This window comes from Pleurodeles waltl, chromosome 10 (assembly GCF_031143425.1).
Source record: "Pleurodeles waltl isolate 20211129_DDA chromosome 10, aPleWal1.hap1.20221129, whole genome shotgun sequence".
In the NCBI taxonomy this organism is placed as follows: domain Eukaryota; kingdom Metazoa; phylum Chordata; class Amphibia; order Caudata; family Salamandridae; genus Pleurodeles; species Pleurodeles waltl.
The window spans coordinates 415,820,119-415,842,075 of NC_090449.1; positions in this window are offsets into that span (position 1 = coordinate 415,820,119).

A 21,957-nucleotide genomic window follows, 5' to 3' on the forward strand; every position below is an offset into this window, starting at 1 on the left:
TCCACATAAGATATCCATGTTAAATTTATGTCCTTTTCCCAACATCCTGGGGATTCTAAACCTACCCAAGGTTTGTTTATTCCCTTGGTGGGGACAGAGAAAATAGGAAAAAAGTGCTCTAGATTAAAGTGACAATTCTTTTGCTAAAAATGGCATCAACAAACGGTTTGCTGTCTTAATCTCACTATCTTCCCTGCTTTCAATTAAAAAACCTATTTTTTTTTTACCTTAGCTTTGGCATTTTTTAAAGAGGTAGGCAATTTTTCAATTTTTTTGTGCTCTCAACCTACTTTCAGTTTCTGGTGGAAGCTCTTGTGAAACTCATGAGTGATTCAGAAAAGCTATAGATGTCTGAAAAGTAGTCAAAATTCCTAATTCAGCAACCCCCTAGTTAAACCTAGCAAATTGCACATTTTCAAAAGCCAGACACCTGGGAGAATCCAGAGTGTGGTAATTTATGTGGCTCTCAGCAAGTTTTTCTACCCAGAACCCTTTGCAAACCCCAACTTTGACTAAACACATATTTTCCTCACTGTTCTATGATGGAAAGTTCTGGAATCTGTTGGGAACCACAAACTTCCTTCCAACCATAATTTCCCCCATCTCCCAATAAAAATTGTATCTCACTTGTGTGGGTAGGCCTAGTGTCCGTGACAAGAAACAGCCCAAACCAGAACCTGGACACATCACATTTTTTCACTCACTACTGAGCCTTTCTTTTCAAAGTCGGTAGCTGTGGATTTTGGACCCTGGCTCAGCCGACACCTACGGAAACCTAGAAAAATGTATAATTTTTGAAAACTAGACATCTGAGGAAATCAAATTCAGGGTGGGGTGAAGTGTGGCTCTCACAAGGTTTTTATACCCAGAATCCCTCCCAAACCTCACGCTTTGTCTGATAAAATATTTTCCTCACTGTTCTATGATGGAAAGTCCTGGAATCTGTGGGAAGCCACAGACTTCCTTTCACCCAGCACTCCCCTAAGTCTCCCAATAAAAATGGTGCCTCACTCATGTGGGTAGGCTTAGTGCCTGTGACAGGAAACAGCCCAAAAAGCAACATGGAAACATCAAATTTTCCCACTCAAAACTGACCCTTTTATGCAAATTCGGTAGCTGTGGATTTTGGGCCCTACCTCAGCTGGCACCTAGGGAAATGTTAGAAACTGGGCTTCTGGTTGGTAGAGGTATGCACTGTGTCCAAGCAGAAATCACAATCCTAGTCAGGGCAAGTCGCAAACACACCCTAAATTAACCTGTGCTCACAGAGCAGTCAGGCTTAACTTAAGAGGCAATGTGTAAAGTATTTATGCAACACTTCAAACAGTAAAACAGTGAAAACTCCACACAACAACATGCCACACCTGGTTAGAAGAATAGAGCCCAATTTAATAAACAAAACAAGACCAAAATGACAAACATCCCATAAGTAGTTATGAATTTTTAAAGAATAAACTGAAATGTGGTGCTTAACAGCATAAAGCACCAACCGTGGTTATCTGGTCATGCTAGATTGGTTCAAATCTGAATGTTCAGGCTGACCATGATGGAGCATGGGTCAGATATAGGGACCAGCCTTGGTCCTCTGAAAAAGTACCTTGTTTGCATCCACTTACAGGAAGATGCGACGAGCAGAAGATGCAATGCGTTGTCGTCGATCTTTGGGATGGAGGCGATGCATCAGTTCCAACACCCGCAAAGTCAGAGATGCATTAGGAATGGAGGTGATGCGCCACGCAGCTGGGGATGCTTTGCACACTATCCTTGCAGCAGCAGCGATGCATCTGCATGGATAGAGATGCACTAGTTCTGAACAGTGCAACAGCGTGAATGTGAGGTTCCTGGTTGAAGCAACACTTTAGACCAACTTCCAAGGGTGCATTACTGGATTGGCACCACTTGGCAGAAGCAAAACATACAGAAAGCCCAGGCCCTGTAGCAGGAAAGTGGGAAGTCTTTTGTGTTCTGAGACTTCAGAAAACAGGAGACCAGACAGCTGGCACCTGGAGTCACTCTGGGTGTTTGGTTCAAGTATTGTGGGTCCTGCCCTTTTCACCCAGTCAAGGAGGACAGCAGGCAGCAGGTCAGTACAACAAAGCAGAAGTCCAGTAGAGTAGCAGTCCAGCAGAGAGGCAGTCATTGTAGCAGCACAGCAGTCCTTCTTCCTGGCAGGGTATCCACAGGTCCAGAAGTGTACTAAAGTGGTGGTGTCTGTGGTCTAGCATTTAGACGTTGGTACCCTGATTCTAGAAGGTGGGAAAAGCTTCTAAACAATGGCTTTGAAGTGCATGGAATTCCTTTCCTCCCCTGCTCTGGCTCCAAGCTGCCTGGAGTGACAATGCATGGTCGTTAAGCCTTTTCTGTGAGGACAGGGCACAGCCTAATCAGGTGTAAGTGTGAGGCTGTGGCCAGCTCCTCCTTCCCATCCTCCCCAGGATGGCCCATTAGGATGTGGATGGCCCATCAGTCACGCCTCAGCTCCCTTTTGTGTGGCTGTCTAGAGGGAATGCACAAACTCCAGCTGTCAACCCACCCCACACGTATATTAAAGACAGTTTGCAGGCACACAGGGCTGATGGGTAGCTTGGCACAGAGCAGTCAGTCGTATCACAGAGACAATATGTAGAGTAAAGACAGCACGTCCCCCCCTTAACCATGCTGCACAGCACTAAAAAAGACTTCACACACACTGTATGTATAAAAAGTTTGTATTCAACACACACCTTGTCAACAGAGTATGGTTATGATTTAACTCTGGGCCTACACCCTAATTTGCAATGGAAGCTACAATTTGAGGCCCAGCTGTGTTAAACACTGCTACTGTCTGCAAATATGAGGAAAACGGTACATCCCTTTCCAACACCCACATAAGGTGCCAAAGATTGTCAGCACAAGACCCACCCTAGAATTCCCACATAAATTCGGGATGCACCCCGGTTCTCATTGTTAGCAGCAAAATGCACAAACAAGATTTAGAACGCTTTTGTATAGCACTGTGGCCGAACCCACACTAGTAAGAAATAATGTCAACTGTAAGAACTTCCTAACGGGATAAATGTGATCATCAGCACCATAATACTGCCTTAACTTTCACCCGCACTCACTGCTGCACATCCACTCTGCACTGCTGTGCGGTACCACAGGTAGCAGCCGGCACATGCACACACTCACTCATACGCACTCACTCTTTGCACACTAATGCACTGCCCTGATACCCGGACAGTGGACGCCAATGTGTTTGCAAGCACCCTAGGTCCCAAACCGCCCCTCACCCACCAACCAGCTATCCCACCCCTCCACAAACCAAACATTGTATCAACCTTTCCCTGGTTACTGAGCCGCTTGCGGCTAAGTCACAAGTCTCCGAGTTCAGCAGTCAAGGTGGGAGAAAGTAAAGACAACAGCCGGTAAACAATTAGGAGAAGACACTCGTGCTCCCCACAAGTGGTTCACTCAGAGGTCTGCAAAACACCTGTGGAGGGTCACTGGGGCCTCCATTAGAAATCGAGCCCAGCCCAGCCAGACAGTTCAATGTTACCAATGTTACCAAACAGTTACCAAGTTCAGCACTTCTGGAATGGAGAGGTGCCGTCTGGACTTGCTGATGTGAGTCACCCTCGACATTTCCAGTTGCACACAACAGTTGGACCCCAGACGGTTACGATTCCACAGGGAAAGTGCTCAGTGCTGTAGTTCCACAAAAAGGAGGCACGTCAGGGGTCTGCTAATCTGAGTCACCCTGACCCTATGATTATTCACACGCCAATTTTCAGGATGGCACCTCTTTGGACAGAGACACCCATGTGGTGCATGATGACTTGAACCACACCAGACCCTCCCAGACTCTCCCACAAAGGATGTAAATACTCCACCCCTCTGAGAGGCACAGCGTCTAGCACACAATGACTTGAGTCGCAGTAGACCAATCGGTCATGTTTGGAACTTGGTTTCCATACCTCTATTGAATGAGGCACACTGTCTAGTCCATGATGACTTAGTCGCACTAGACTCCCCCGACACACACTTCGACGCAAATTCAGTTGTGTCATACAAAGCGAAGTCCAGAACAACTCAGGTTGCACCTCCACCTCCACCGCCGAGGGATGCAACCATGAACAGGGCATCACACATAATGAGCATGCAGCTGAGGCTCACACCAGAGAAACGCAACACACTCGATAATAGTGACCCCCGCAAGGTCCCCCGCCTGTTGATCTTGTTCACACCAACAAGATGTTTCAGTGTGCAGTGGTCCCCAAGATGAAGGGCCACTTCTCTGAAGTGCAGGCAGTCTTTGGCAAGCTCTGCACCAGGCAATTCCGGCCTCCAGACACAATACTTATGCCACGCTAATGCCACTGCTGAGAGGTGAAGTCCAGCATACGACGTAGATGCAGCAGAGGACACCACTCTCCAGATATTACCGGTCGTTACCCTTTGGGATGCTACACAGCAGCAGGCAATCAGCCCCAGGCCAGTCTCTAAGCAGGAAGGGAAATGCGGATCCCTTCCTCGGACAGTTATCCTACTGGGCACAACAGACTCCTCTGGCATGTGCCCAGGCAGTCCAGCAGCACCGGTCCCGTTTCACTCTAAAGGTTAGACTGTCTTACAGACGTTGAGTACCCCTAGTTATACTAGATGGTTCCTTTGAAGCTGAGAGTGGTTCAAAGGGTTCTCTTTTGAACCACAGATGTCTCCTCTAAATGTCCTCCCTGTGCACCCTGAAGCTCTGGAATGCAGATCTTTATCTTTAGTGGCGACATGGTTTGGCTCCGAGGCCAAGTGTCAAAACTTCTCCCACCGATCTGTCTATCTAGGCCCTAAATGGCAGGGATCTGTCATTCTGGATGCCTGGGTTTATAGCGGTCACTTAGGGGAACGCACAGATGTTTTCTCCCCCGTGACCCGTGGAATGAAGCCTAATTTACAAGGCACCAGAACCATTTCGGAACCTAGAAATGCTGCTCCCTGCTGATGACCGGCTAAACCCAGAAACATGTGTACAGGGATATACAGCACTTGCTGCACCTACGGAGGTACAAGACTTTATTACTTTTTTAATGGACTACAAATTCGACTGCATGTACCATGATGCTTTGGGCTCATACTTTGTTGCTGGAGTGTAGGCAGTGTGCTCCCTTTCTTTGAAACTGTCTTATTGACGGCTCCATTGAGCCACGGCTGATAAGCCTAGGGAGGCACCTGTGCACCATGAGTGGTACATAAACCAGAGAAGACATTTGGCGGCATTTCAAGTAAGCCCCTACACCATGCTGCTCCCTGCTGATGATGGGCTAAACCCAGAAACACTTGTACAGGGATATACAGCACTTGCTGCACCTACAGAGGTGAAAGACTTTATTACTTTTTGTATGGACTATGAATTTGACTGCATTTACCATGATGCACTGTGGTCATACTTTGTTGCTGGAGTGTAGGCAGTGTGCTCCCTTTCTTTGAAACTGTCTTATTGACGGCTCCCTTGAGCCACGGCTGACGAGCCTTGGGAAGCACCTGTGCACCATGAGTGGTGCTTAAACCCAAGAAGACATTTGCCAGCATTTCAAGCAAGCCCCTATACCATGCTGCTCCTTGCTGATGACAGGCTAAACACAGAAAAGCGTGTACAGGGATATACAGCACTTGCTGCACCTACAGAGGTGAAAGTCTTTATTACTTTTTGAATGGACTATGAATTCGACTGCATTTACCATGATGCTTTGGGGTCATACTTTGTTGCTGGAGTGTATGAAGTGTGCTCCCTTTAATTGAAACCATTTAAGAGTATGTGCCCTTGGTCAAGTGGGCACCTCAAGGCCACCTATGCCAAGCTCGCCATATATATGAACTCCCACATGCACATTGGCATGGAGAGGCCCCCTGGCCCTGTGTGAGAGTCACCAGATCCTCGGGGTCTGTGCACGTTCCCAACACTTCCACCACAAGACAGCTCCAATACTCTGATTAGATTTGTCACAGAGTCTAAGAGAGTCCAAGTGGGGAAAAGAGGATTAGGAAGGGGACAGCTGGGAAGGAGACCTGTAGGAAGCAAAAGTCTAGAACACACAACATCAAAATAACCTCTCATGAAATCAGTGTTATGCTATGACTCTAACCATTGTCATTCTGAAAACGTGGATAACCTAAGAACAATCTTATAATGACTAGGCTTTTAGATGACTGAATACCTGTGGGAGAAAAAAAGAGAGGTTAGATAAAACTTTCAGATTCAAATACTTTCTTGAGCATGGAAATCAGGAAACCATCTGAATAATTGCTGAACCATCATATGAATCTTAATTTAAGAATACTTTTCAGGAACACACAGCATTACATCTAGAACTCTGATCTTGTGTTCTCTCAAAACATTGGAAAGTGAATTGCGCACATTGCAGGTTTTTAAATAAATATTAAACACCATAGAAGGATTGTGCACCATGAATAACACAACGTAGATTCAAGGAATAAATCACGCGACTTGTCAACTGGAATACTATCAAGTAAATGCCTTAGAATGGTAGCGCAACAATGAGTATCATGAATTAAAACACGAAGGAGGAATCGCGCGTCTTGCCGATTCGAATGCCAGCATGCAAATGTCATGAAAAGTCCAAAAGCACATTCACACACGCAAGAGCAAATTATACATCAAGAAGAATTAGGCCCAAGAATTCGAGGGTCATCGATATGGAGTCGGGGGCCCAGCCCGACCTCCGTCTTACCGCCCCAATCAAGAATCACTCAGCTGAGTGAAAGGGCGAGGCCTGGAAACTCAAAATAGGCCACCGGAACAAGAGCTCAGGAAGTTGCTGCTGCTCTGCACCGGGACCTCAGAATAGTGAGCACGTGGAGCTGGGGTGGCTCCCTTTTATAGAGTCTTGGCCCAGCCCACAACCACACCCAGGCATGCTGCAGGGAAAACTTCTAGAAGGACCTGGAAAGAGACCACACCCTGACTCACTCTGAAAGCCTGCAGCAATACTATGCAAATTAACAGTATTTGTAAGCACCTTAAGAATGAGTCTTCAGGATTGAATTCTGCAATGTGTGAATTAAACAATAACATCAGCACAATGCATAAATTACATTATCTTGAGAGTGTTGGGTTTTTGCATTCTAGTCGCCCGTAGAGCGCGCACTGTCCTGGTGTTGACACCCTGGCTCACTACATGATATGCCGCCCCTTGACAATGGTGCCCCTATTGGAAAGCTGAGCTAGGTGCAACCTACTTGAGATCCCCCCATCATGTAAGTGTGCACCCACTGGCCTGGTATGGCAGGCTCAGTGCCTCTGAAGGTTCCAGGGCCTCTGTGCAGACCTTGGGCCTTGCCATGGCAGGACCCACACACGTTGGTCAGCACCACCTTCCCTCCAGGAGAGAACATGCATGCGCACTTCCCCCCTGGCTAAACCTCGGGCAGTGCCCATGGACCAGGGCCATTAGTAAAGGACCGGCGCACCATTATGGACATGGCCGACCCCCCCTATAGATAGGTGACACCCACATGGATGTTCTACCCTGCCCGGACAGGGCACACCTTTGCATCCCTGTCCTGACGTTGTCCACCACCAGCCCTACCTTTGTGGACCTCCGGGGAAGGCTTAAGGCAGTTTGGAGTTGACCTCCTCAAGGGGACTACCACCCTGAGTGCAGGCATGCCTTCCATAGGCTTAGGATATAGTTAACATGGTCTTCTAGGGGTTGGCACACTCAGTGCACGTCCCCCTAATAGCCAGTTCCATACCTGCCCCGGATATGTGGTATTCCTGTTCACAGGACCTTCCGGGTACAGAACCGCAACCATGTCACGACTCCCCCCTTCCTACCATAGGCAGGACGGGTGCGCCAACTTACCCATTGCCAGACAGTGGGAAAGTGCCCAGAGTCCTAAGGTCACGCACAGAGAGTCAGCAAAGACTAGGAGAAAAAAGGAAAACGTTTCAGGAAAATTCCCTCAGCAGAGCCATGCCCAACACGGGCTAAAAGCAGGAACATGCCAACTTTCTAAGATTGGCATTTTCAAAAGTGTACCAATAAATCCGGCTTTACCATTAAAGAGGATATAGGTCCTCATTATGAACACGGCAGTAAAAACTGCTGTGTCCATGCTGGCGGTCAAAACACTGACCACCAGCGTCCCCGGATCCCCGCCGGCCGTAATAGGAACATTCCTGTGGGCCGGCAGGCGGAAACATTGTTTCCGCCCACTGGCCCACAGGAAGGCCTGGCCAGGACATTGCTGGCAGCTCCACCGCCGCCGCCAACGCCTCTGTGCGGCGGGTGCAGCTGCACCCGTCGCACAGATCACTGCCCGAAAACCGTGCAGTGACCTGCGCGATCGGGCACTGCACCAGGGCCCCTGCACTGCCCATGCCAAGTGCATGGGCCCCCAGGGGTGCCCCGGTGCACCCCTTCCACCAGCCTTTCTCTGGCAGGGAAACCCGCCAGGGAAAGGCTGGTGGCTGAGGAAACATTATCTGAGGGGCAGCACCGCTGCCCTGTCGGATAATGTTTCCGACCGCTGCCAGGCTGCCTGACGGAGGCAGCCTGGTGGTGAGTGAGGGCTGCCGATGGCGGCCCTCATGGGGTACATTATGTGGCGGTGTGGCCCGCCATGTTCATAATGACCGCCATAGCGTTACAATTTTATGAGTACTAAACGTGACATATCTACCTCCTCTCAATCAGGAATTGCAGCTTATTAAATGTAATAAAGAATCCCTAATGTTATCCTATGAGAGGGGTAGGCCTCACAGTAGTGAAAAACAAATTTGACAGTTTTTTTACTACTAGGACATATAAAACTTAAAAGTAAATGTCCTGTCTTTTCACTACTCTGCACCCTGCCCTATGGGCTACCCAGGGCCTACCTCAAGGTTGACTTATGTGTAAGAAAAGGGGAGTTTAAGGCTTGGAAAGGGGTTTTAAAGGCCAAGTTGACTTGACAGTTTAAACTGCACACACAGGCTCTGCACACCCAGGCCTGAGACATGTTTAAAGGGCTACTTATATCAGTGGCACAATGAGTCCTGTAGGCCCACTAGTAATGTTTAATCTACAGCCCTGGCCACACGTAGTGCACTTTACTAGGGCATTTTAGGTAAATAAAACATGCCACTTGTGGATAAGCCAATAATACAATGTTTTAAGTGGTGAGCACATGCACTTTAGCATTATTTAGCAGTAGTAAAGTGCACAGAGTGCTATGGCCAACAAAAACAAATTCACCAAAGAGGTGGGGGGAAAAGGCAAAACCTTTGGGGGTGACCCTGCAGAAAGGGCAATCTCCAACTGGAACCTAGCAAACCTGCACATTTTTGAAAACTAGACATCTGGGGAAATCCAGGATTGGGTGACCTACATGGCTCTCAGTGAGTTTTTTAACCCAGAATCCCTTGCAATACTCAAACTTTGACTAAAAAAACATAATTTTCTCATTTTTCTATAATGTAACGTTCTGGAATCTATGGTGAACCACAAACTTCCTGCCACCAAGCATTCACCCAAGTCTCCTTGTGCCTCACCTTTGTGGGTAGGCCTAGTGTCTTCATCAGGAAACGGCCCAAAACGCAGCAGGGAAACATCACAGTTTCCCAATCAAAACTGACTATTTTTCAAACTGGGTAGCTTCGGATTTATTTGGTATCCATTTCTAGTGACATTTAAATTGGCCAATACACAACACAATATATCAATAAATACAGCACCATAACTGCCCCTACCCCCTTCCACCCTGCTGTTCTTCAACTGCTGCCTAGGACTGAGTATTAGACATTCACGGGCCCATCAAAGAGGGACAATGAGAGCTGGGCACATGTTTAGCTGGTCATGGCTGCAGAGTTGTATATTTATTGCCTATCTCAGCAGCACTGTTAAGCACCCTCGCCACTTCACCTTTTGGGGATCTGGCCACTCAACTCACATGCAGCATTCAAGCACATTTCATTTTGTCCCCATTGGGGCCTAGAATCTGGTGGTTTCAGTAATTCAGCAAGCATCGCTGCCCATGCCTGCAGATCATCTGCTAGCTTATTGTCTTTCCTGCATTCCCACATACATCTCTCTTTGGCCACCGCCCATTCAGTCATATCACTCATTCATTCATTCACCGCTGGAGGGCTAGGGGACATCCAACAGATAGCCACCCTACGCTTGGTGAGCACCAAATCCAGCACAACAAAACTTCTACTAAGAACTTTCTTCTTTTGCACTGGTATCATCCCCAACAGGCCTTGCTTAATATCTCTGCGGATTACCCACCCTGTAGCCGCATTTCGTTTATCAATTACAGCCTTCCAGTATATGTTCAGCTCAGGGCACTGCCACAGCATATGCACAAGGTCCCCCCTCCATTAGCGGAACAGCGAGGGCAGTTGGACGGCTGCACGTAATGTGGTGGGGTGAAATTTACCTGGTGTACAACATTGAATTGTATTAATTTGAATCTCGCATCAGCCAAGGAATTCTTCACCCACTCATAAACCTAGCAAATTTTTTATTTTTTTTAAACTACACACCTGGGGAAATCTCAGGTGGGTGACTTGCATGGCCAGCTCCGGTTTTTATCATCCAGAAACCTTTGGAAGCCTCAAACTTTGTATAAAAATGCATTTTCCTTATATTTCTGTGATACAAAACTCTGGAATCTGCAGGTAGCCACAAACTTCCTTCCACCCAGCACTCCTCCAAGTCTCCCAGTAATAATGGTACCTCACTTGTGTGGGTAGGGCAAGTGCCCGCAACAGGAAACATTCATAAATGCAACATGGACACATCAAATTTCCCCCACTCAAAACTGACCCTTTTTTTTTTTTTTGCAGCGTTTCTGTGGATTGTAGGTCATAGCTCAACCGGCACCTAGGGAAGCCTAGCACACTTAAACATTTTTGAAAACTAGACACCTGGGGGAATCCAAGGTGGGGTGACTAGTGTGGCTCTCACCAAGTTTTTGAACCCAGAATCCCTTGCAAATTTCAAACTTTGACTAAAAAAACGTATTTTCCTCATATTTCTTTGATGGAAATGCCTGGAATCTGTGGGGCAACCACAAACTTCCCCCCACCCAGCTTTTCCCTAAGTTAATTGATAAAAACGGTACCTCATTTGTCTGGGTAGGCCTAGTGCCTGCAACAGGGAATGGCCTAAAACACAAAGTAGACACATCACAATTTTACACTCAAAATGGACCCCTTTTTTCAATGTGGGTAGCCATGGATTTTGAAATGTAGCTTAGCCTGCACCTAGGCAAACTTAGCAAACCTGAACATTTTTTTAAAAATAGACAAGGAGGGGAGTCCAGTTGTGCATGATATGCATGGCTCTCACTATGTAATTTTACCCAGAAACCTTTGCAAACGTCAAACTTTGGTAAGAAACAAACACATTTTCCTCATATCTCTTTGAATGTAGATTTGCCAGTTTTAAGCTGCTTGTGCAATGTCCTAATTGTGCTTTGTAAAGCTGGCCAATCTTCTCGGCTCCAGATTTCCTCCATCTTCTCTCATGTTTTTTACGTACCTTTGTACTTGTTGCTAAACTTTCTTTATACCAAGGTGCTGGTGGCTTCTGCCTCGTAATCATGATGTTCTTTACCGAGATAAATCGATGTGCTGAAGAGGCCAGCCAATTATTCATAGATTAAGGGATTTTAATTGGATTTACTGGAATAAAGGAAGGGATGGAAATCTGTAGAATAGAGTTCCACTTTGCTACTTTATTTTTTGTTTTTGGTTTAGGGCAGTCATAGCTTCGTTGATAGCTTTTACATGAGAGTCTTGTGGATTTTCATAGTTTTAAGTTAAAATCTCCCAACACCACTAATTGGTCTATGTTTACCAGGCATGGTGCAGCTGTTTCTGTTAATGTGCTAAAGAAATTTTTCATAAGGCCAGGTGGTCCATATATTAGTATGCATATAATACCTATTGATTTAGTCATCACCATAAATGACAGTTATGTGTTCCACATTGACAATAATTGGAAATCAATACCATAATATATTCAACAGTTATTTAAAAAAATACCAATTCACCCCCTATCCTGTTGGGTAAATCTAAGTACAAGATCTGGTAGCCCTTCGGAGTGACCTGTTCAATATTGGGTACAGAGCATTCACAAATCCAAATTTCTGTCAGAAAAAGACAATCAAGGAAGAAGACAAGAGTAAGGCCTTAAGTTCCGTACAATGGTTATTCAATGATCATACATTTAGAAGAACACAAGTTAACTTAAAGTTATTAGAGTTCAATCTTTTATAGCAAAATACTGGTGGATTGTTGCCTAACCAACTTAGTTGCATTGATAATAGAGACAAAAATCTTCAAGTGGCCTGGATATGAAGAGTAATTACACTGATAATACGTAGAGAAGGGTGTTTTGTCAATTCTCATTAAATCAAGAGTGTTCCTATAGGTGTGCTTATGCCGCTTAACATAGTGAGTAAATTCTAACTTATTCATGCCATCATTTTTGCACAACATTGTGCAAATTTAAATCTCCAGCACCGTTTTTCTCGAGTAAGGATGTGAACAGAGGTGTAGCTTATTCAATAATGTTAGGGGTAGTGAATCTGAGATTTCTCAACAAGATACATGGGGTCATATTTAAGAGAAAATGACGGTGTGCGTCCCTGCGCCAAATTAGGCAATGTTGCGCACCATCATTTAAAAAAAGCAGGGATGCACCGTATTTACTAGAATACGGCGCACCCCTGTGTTTCCCCCTGCGCCAGCGCTAAATATGCTGTTGTGCTCCAACGCAGCATCCTTTGCACCATAGTGCAAGGATGGTTGTGTTGAGGGGGAGATTGTTTTTGTGCAGGAATGAACACTTTCCTGCACAAAAACAATCTTAAAATGCCATTTGCTCTCTCTATGTGTGTTGCAGAGTGCAGCACACAAAGAAAAAGTGAAAAACGAGGAGAAAAGATGGCATTACACTTCATTGCGCCATGCTAACGCCACCCCTGGGATGGCGTTAGATTTTGGGACTGCTTCAGGCTTACGAAAACTCGTAAATCTGGGGCAGCGTCAAAATCCAATGGGTGTTGCTGTGGCTCGCTCACAGCAACACCAATTACACGCCTCTTCTGCACAAAGTGCTGCATGTGAAGAGGCAGTATTTACAAGGTGGCGTTAAGCCACAAAAAGTGGCATAATGCCACCTTGTAAATATGGCGGAGTGCATAGCACCACCTGAGTGTCATGAAAAGTGAGGCTCCGTTGACACTAGGGGCTCTTATATATGCCCCATGGTGTACCCATCTAAAATAGATCAGTCTAGGGCTGCTGGATGGGATAATGGACAGGGTTAGGATTATTAGTTTAGGGTTATTTAGAAGAATATAGCAAGTCAGCCCAGGGCCACAGTGATATAGTTTGGACTTCTTGGGCTGCTCCAGTCCAGTTCCTCTGCATAGCAATGCAGGGGAGGGTTGTCCAAGGAGAGCAGGCCTGGCATCAGCACAAGCCTAACATGAGCACACTCGGTTTGGGGAAGGCAATCCTGCAGATCTTCAAAGAAGATAAGGACACACACTGGATGCTCACAGTGGAGGTCACCTGCTTAGAACCCATACCCAGATGTACACCTTGGTCACCAACAGAAGGGTACACCATAGCACATCTGTTTGTAACGCTTTTGAGACAGTAGAAGAACAGTTGCAAGTTTCCCTATCTCCAATGATAGGTGCAACACACCATCAGCTGTGTATGCATCACTTATGTGACGAGTACAGCTGGTTATAAACAGTGCAAGTTTCCCTCCTTCGCAGTACAACACAGAAGGCTGAGTGCAAGCTTCAGTCTCTAACAGAAAATGTATAGCATACTATCCACATTTTCAGCATTCAATCTTTAAAATAGGTACAGTACAGCAACAGAGGTGCAGTTACTGTACACCATTGTCACCTCAAGCAGCCCTTACAGAACGGGGCATCAGCAGTTAAAGCTTCTTTCTCTCTTGAACTGGTACAGCATGATTCAGGCCTTGAAAATCGTGCTATGACTCAGGTCCATCTTTTTCAGGACCTACTCCCCCTTCTGGCAGTTGACAAAGAACAGGTGTTCTGTTCACTCAGAAAGTGAAGGAGCAATAAAGATGCCTTTAATTCTTGATACTTTTGTCATATTTGCTCTGTGTTCAGAAACAGAGGTCAAAAGTCAATTTGTTTCACAATTAATGTTCCTTCTGACTGCAGAGTTCCAGGATTTTGTAAGGTGAAATCTTTGACCTTCTGTACAAAGAGTTATTTAAATGTTAGGTGTGCAAACATTTAAAAATATATTTCAGTAGTTGTGAAAGCCCATTTTTGTACTTCTGTGCAATGAAAAAGATATTTTAAGAGGATGAAAACAAATCACAACACTTTGCTTAGTGATGTGCAAAGGATAACTATGTTTTCTGAAACCCAATTTTCACAGATTATTGTTAATACACTATATAGTTTTATCAGTAACGCTGCAAGGTAGTGGAATTTGTTTTTGGACATCTCTTGGAAATGTACTGTCTGTAAATGAAAGTGTGCTACCACATCATGCTTTAGTGATATATTTATTAAAAGTGAGTCTTTAAACATACACTGAGAAACTCCTGCCCTGATGCCAATTCTATTAATAAACTAAGAGGTAAGTCATGTATCATGTGTCCCCGTTATGTGGGCCAGATTCTTAGTACACATGAAGCAAACATTTAGGGGGTGATTCTGACCTTGGCGGTCTTTTCGCAAGACCGCCGAGTTACCGCCGCGGTAAAGACCGCCGACCGCAGCGGTATGCCGCGGCGCGTATTCCGACCGCTGGGAGCGTTCCGCCGGAAAACCGCCAGCAGCCACACTGGCGGTCGGCGGGAAAGTGGAGACTGGTCAACCTCCACCGCCACGCCAGCAGAACACCGCCCACAGAATTACGACCCACATTTCTGTGTGGCGGTCTTCTGTTGGCGGTCTTCTGTTGGCGGTCACGTCCCTATGGCTCCCGTCGCCTCCCGGAGGACCAACGCAAGGTAAGTTGATCGTCCGTGAGGGGAGGGGGTGGGGGGGGTGTTGTGTGATGTGTGCGTGCATGGGGGTGTGTAGAGGGGGTGTGTGAGTGCGTGCATGCGGGCGGGGGGTGCTGCTGTGCCTATGGGCAATGTGTGTAGTTCGGCGGGTGCGCATGTTGGCATGTATGTGTGCGGGTATGTGCCCCCGTTGTGTATGTGTGTGTGTAGGGGGTGTGCATATGTGCATGTTGGGGGTGCGTGCATGTCGGGGTGCGTGTATGTGCATGTCAGGGTGGGGGGGGCAGGGGGTTTGTAACATCTCTGGGGGGTGGCAGGGGGTGGAGGGTGTGGGGGGGGGACTCGTGGGGGGTAGTGGGGGGTGGGGGAGACCCCTATCAGTGCCAGGGATGGAATTCCCTGGCCCCGATAGTGCCTACCGCCATGGTTCGCATGGCGGTTCCCGACCGCCAAAAACCGCGGTGGTAAGCAGGGTCATGATGCGGTTGGCGGTCTTGGGTCGACCGCCGGGCCGGAGTGCGCAAACTCCAGCCCGTCGGTCATGACCGCCGTGGCGGTCGGAGTGGGAAAGTGGCGGTCGATCGCGGCGGTGACCGCCGCGGTCAGAATGCCATTTTTTGGACCGCCGGTCTGTTCGTGGTCCGACCGCCGCCTCTCCGCCGACCGCCGGGGTTAGAATCACCCCCTTAGTCTATTCAATCAAACAAAAGAGGTTTTTTGTACAGTTGAAATGGTGAGCTCACATATTTGAAGGTGCACTTGTATGTGAGAATGAAGAAAAAGGCGACTCTGTAAACTAAAATATTTGCCTAGGATAACATAATTAGGTCAAGTAGATTATTCAACTTATTCAACCTGCAGGTCTAGTAACATTTCTATAACTTTTAAAGGCCTGATAATGAAAGCAGTACAAGTTTTTCTGCCTGACCAAAAAGTTCTAACACTACATCAGCTAAACAAACTAACAGGTACAGCACAGTCTTTCCTCAACAGTGTAAACACTCTTACCTATTTGATGTGTATACTCCAGTATGGTTGTGTAGATTGGTAAGTGTATCGATGGCTGATTCAGTAAATGGTTAAATATGGATGGGTAAGTAGGTGTATGAATGGCTGTATCGCCATGTGAGTGGATGGAAGACTAGATGGAAGGATGGTGAGGAAGTTGTTAGGCAGCTGGGGGAGTCAGAGGTGTGAAGGCTCATTCGTTTATGTTTGGATGAATGATCAATTTGTGTAGATTGATAGATGGATGAGTAGCTGTCTGTGAATGAAGAAAGTATGTTAAAAGGCAATGTCTATGAATGGATGGTTGTTTGTGCAAAGGTGAACAATAGTTTAGTGTGTTTAAGGGTGGATTAATGGTCACTTTGTGTATGAGGTGTATGTGCATGCCTATAGTGTGTGGGTGGATTTGTGTGTGTGGACAGATCATGTGGGCCACACACACATGCAGAAAGATCCATATACTTTGATGCTGCTGCACCTGGAGGTGCTCTCCTTGGCATATGGGGAGCTGTAAAAAAGGCTTGTGACCTTGCAGGGCACTTACACCTGCCTGCTCTGCAACAAAGTGCTGTGAATCACTGTGCTGGGATAGCATCTACATCTAATACCACTGGGACTTCTGATACTACAAAATGACTGTGGTGCTGGGTTTTGTACACTTATGTGTCATACTTCAGTGTTAGAACATTTAGAATCTGACAAACATGATGTATTTCATATGAAGCTATGACTCTGACACTAATTGTTGTAAGATGGAGACAGTGAGCCATCTCAGAATGAGGTACAGCATGGTATAGCACTGGTGACAAAATGGGTGACACACACATTCAAATAAGTGAGCTGTCTCAGAATGAGTTATAACATGTGGTGGCACTGGTAACACAGTGGTTGACATGCACAGTACAAGAACTGAGTAATCTTAGAATTAGGAATAACGTGGTAGGACTGGTAACAAGGAGGTCTCATGCACATCCCAATAAGTGAGCCATCTCAAAATAAGGTATAACATGTTATAGCACTAGTAACGAAGGGAGTGACATGCACATTCCAAAAAGTGAACCATTTCAGAATGGGAAACAACATACCATAGCTCTGCTATGGAAATGCCTCAAATGACCATTCCAGGAAGGGAGCTGTCTGAAAATGAGCTGTAACATGTTATAGCATTGGTAACAATGGGGAGGACATGCACCTGTCAAGAAGTGAGCCTTCTCTGAATGAGGTATAACATGTGATAGCACTGAAATAAAGTGGTGATGTGCATATTCCAAGACGTGAGCCATATCAGAGGTACAGCATGCCTTAGGACTCGTAACAAAGGGGGTCACATGCACATCCCAAGAAGTGAGTAGTCTCAGAATAAGGTACAACATTGTATAGCACTAGTAACAAAAAGAGTAAAAGAAGGGAGCCATCTCAGAATGAGGTATAACATGTGATAGCCCTGCTAACAAAAGGGTTGACATGCTCATTCCAGGAAGTGGTCCATCTTAGAATGAGGTATAACATGTTAGAGCACTGGTAACAAAGAGTGTACATGCACATCCCAAGAAGTGAGCCATCTCAGAATGATGTACAACATGAGGGAAGCAGTGGCAACAAAAAGGTTGACATGCACGTTCCAAGTAGTGAGCCATCTCTGAATGAGGTATAGCGTGTGGTAGCACTGAAATAAATTAGTGACATGTAAATTCCAGGACGTGAGCCATATTAGAATGAGTTACAACATGACGTAGCACTGGTAACAAAGCGGGTGACATACTCATTCCAGGAAGTAAGCCATCTCGGAATGATCTACATGTTATATCACTAGTAAACTGGGTGACATGCACATTCCAAGAAGTGATAACATGCGGTAGGACTAGTAACAGAAGGAGTGACATGCATAGCCTAAGAAGTGAGCCCCATCTGAGAATGAGGTATAAGATGCAGTAGGACTGGTAACAAAGTGAGTGACAAGAACATTCGCAGAATTGAGCCATCTCAGAATGAGGTATAACATGAGATAGCACTATAAATAAGGACATAACAAGAGTTACATAAGAACTAAACATCCATATGCCAAGGAACTGTGAGTAGCTGTACTATTTGGCACTATGATTCGCAGCACAGGACTGCATAGGGCACAAAACTGAAGACCCACTTTTCACTGCTTCAACATATTGCTCCCAGTGCCCAAACACTCAACCCAAAGCCTGACCAGGGCACTATGAGTCTGATTTAGATTTTGGTGGGCAGGTTACTCCATCACAATGGTGATGGATACCCTGTCCGCCTGAAATATAAATATATTAGGAAATAATGGGACTTATATTTTGGCAGATGGGATATCCATCATCACTGTGACAGAGTAACCCATCCGCTGAAATCTCAATCAGGCACTAGGTGTAGATCACTTAATTATCTCAGACAGCACACAGAAGTAGAGTGAGTGACACAAAGTGACTCTATGCACCAGTTATGACAGGCATCAGCACCTGGCTGGCATTGCCGGTCATGACACGACTAAGGAAATATTTGGGGAAGGTCCTTCCCCATACACCCACCCTGCAGCTACGCCCCTGGACGTGAAACCCTTGTATTTTTAGGGAACACCACCAATAATAGAGATAGAAAAGATGAAGGCAGAAACTTCTACTCCAAGTTCCAAGGTTGGGAGGCTAAGTGAAGTGGAAACCAAAATCCTTTTTTCAGATTGGCATTGTGACACTAGCCCCAGGGAGGTCGTAATTATTTCTCTAGAGCAAATCAGCCATAAGAAGCTGGTATATGCAGTACACATCCCTTGCTTTCTTTTGTTTCTCCAGACAAGTGAGTCCATTCTAATGCATGATTGATGAAGCATCCATTTGAACTGATATGCATGGACGTCAATTCACTGAAATGCCAGATGTAGCGAAAGTGACATCACACGCCCCCTGACCTCCACTTTCCCTCACACACACATACACTCTCTCACATAAACACACTTGCACATGAAAGCACGCACACAACATACCTTTAAAAGCATTTTTTCTTACCTCAGCTGCCATAGAAGGGCATAGTTCAGTTAATAGTACTCCATTTGTATTACACTAATAGTGAAAAATATATTTTATTCCCTATTAGTGTAATAACAAAGTGACAGAAGATAAAAAGAATGGAGCCCCAACTGGCATCCATGAGGACGAGCTGCTACTGTGGACCTGGCACTGAATTTGCCACCTCTGAAACCAGAGGTCGTGAAGGCAGTGCCAGGGGTCGCAAAGGGCAAGCCAAGATTCGCAGCTACGACACCTAAATGACGTCCATAGTAATCTGGATATATTTATGTAAATGGCTGTTTTGTCATGAGGTAATGTGAGGCTGTGTAGTGCCAGATTGATGCAGCAAGTGCTTCTCAACTCACCCATGGACAGTGGCACACTGAAGGCATTGATGTCTGCCGAACTATATCTCTTCTGTCTCGCCTGTGTCCTGTGCTGACCTTTACCCTTCATCACTTGCCCCATTCTGCCCACTCCTGCTTGGTCCTGACCCGATCTGTCTTACTGTGCACCTTGTCGGGTCTAGTTTTTATCCTGTTGCAGCTTTTATGCAGCCATACACCACCCAGACGAACTTGAGACATGACTGTTCAGAGGGAATGGCATAGCACTCCTCCCTGTGCCACTGTTGCACAGTGCCACTGGTGTGCTTCCTGTGTAGATGTAACTCTTGTCATTCCAAGATGCCTTAGTATTTTCTACAACATAATTCTTAGGATGCTCACAATTGAGGAGGCTCTTGGCGGTCGCGGCTCGCAGGGAGGCAAAATGGGTGGGGCAGTGTGGCGTGTGGCGGGGGATGACAAAAAATATATAATTAAGAAACGTACCTTTCTCACCGTGCCACGCCGCTCCGATCAGCTATGCTCCGGTCTTGCATTACAGGCACAGGCTCCCAGCATGCCCTGCATCCAATCCTAACGCTGCTTTCATGCTGCTGGCAGCACAAAAGCAGTGTTAGGAGTGGATGGAACGCCCAGCCGGGGTGCTCCGAGGCAGAGTGGGAGCCTCTGCTTGCTCTCCCCAAACCAGCACTGTGTTTCCGCGTATGAGAGAGCCTAGTGCTCTTGTATGTTTGGCCGACTTGAGACGGCTGGCCAAACATACTTGCGCACTGAGGGGGAGTGCTGTGCACTCCCTCTCTGTCCCTGTCATGCCCACCGACTTGACCCTTTTACAGTAAAAACATAATAAACTACTTGGAGGTCAGCTTGTATACTGCCTGTCGATAAAAAGGGTAATTGCGGTGACCCGAAGTCGTACCGTCCGATCTCACTACTTGACTCCTCAGCAAAAAATTTGGGTTGGATTATTGTAAGACGTATTGAGGACTGGATGTCTGAAAATACAATTTTGAGTAGGGTTCAGTACGGATTTAGGGAAGGGTTTGGGCACTTTAGAGCAGTGTCTAAACCTGCTTATGTTGATTGGCAAATATACACAAGCTAAGAGGGGTACCCTGTATCTCGCTTTTATGGACTTAAGTTGTGCCTTTGATAAAGGTAACCGTAGTAAGCTCTGGTACAGGGTAACCCGGTTGAGCATGGATTCCCACATTGTGGAGCTGTTCTGGTATCTCCACTCAGGAACCAATGCAAACGTGAAAGTTGGGCAGCAGGGAGAAAGCTCAGAATTGTTTGAACCAAACAGGGGCGTGCGACACAGTGTGTTTTGGCCCCTATCCTTTTTTTGTTGTATACTAATGGGTTGCATGATTTTTTAGTTGAAAGATGTAAGGACGCTCCTAAAATCAATGGCAAAAGTATCCTGGTACTGATTTACAAGGACGATGCAGTTCTTATGGCCCGTACCATGAACGGACTACGTGAGGCAGTTAGAGAATATGAAATATTTATGTCAGCTCTAGACTTGGAGATAAATTGCAGCAAATCACATTTCATGGTTTTTGGTAAGCCATTGAGTGGAGTGGGTGTGCTGCGAATAAAGGAGCAGGTACTTGATAAAGTACATGATTTTCCACATTTAGGGGTGAATTTTGATGCTAAGAGCTCATGGAAACCTTGTATCTCTAAGAGAGGGAAGCTTTTAACCTCCACTGTAGGTGCCACATTTGGGTTTGCTGCCAGGGTGGGCAATAAACCTATTAAGCCCTTGCTTGAGGGCTATGGGCGTAAATGCCAGTTCTGATGTATGCGGCCCCACTTTGGGGCTATAAGAACAATAGGGCCCCTGTGATTGAGGAAAATCGGTTTTGTAGAAGGTTACTAGGGGTGGGCCAAAATATTCCTGGGTTTTGCTTGCATGTTGAGCTGGATCTGGATTTTATAGAAGATGCCATTAAAATAGCTCCCCTTCTATTGTGGATTTCAATCTGGACTAATGAATTTGCGTCCCTTAACAGGGAAATCCTGCAGGATTGTTTGCTATGCGATCACGCAAAGGAAATTCCCTGGATGGCTTATGTAAAAAAGGCAGCCGGTGTACTGGGGCGCACAGATAGTTTTGATATCCCAGAGGGTATAACCAGCTCGGACACACGGTGGGTGAAGGAGAACTTTCTAAAAATTCTACGGGCCGAGAGGGAGGAGGTAGAGCTAAGGAAAAAATCAATGAGGGATTTTATTATGATAAAGATGGGGTGGGTCCAGAGGCCTACCTCCTGGAGGTTAAAAATGTATGGGAAATGACCCTTATCACGTGATTCCGCCTGGGAGTAATTAGAAGTAATTTGTGTTTTCCGTTAGGGCAGTTTGACCAAAATTCCATAAAATTGTGCCCGTGTGATGGTGTATCCCCACAGATATTAATTCATTTTACCATGTTTTGTGAGTGTTATGCACCTTTTAGGAAGTGCTATTTAGTCCCTCTTCTGAGGGACAGGGGTTTTGTGCAATACCACCCAGCCTTTATGTGGTTGTGTATGACTTTTGATGCGTTGGTGTGGCAAGGGATAGGCTCTT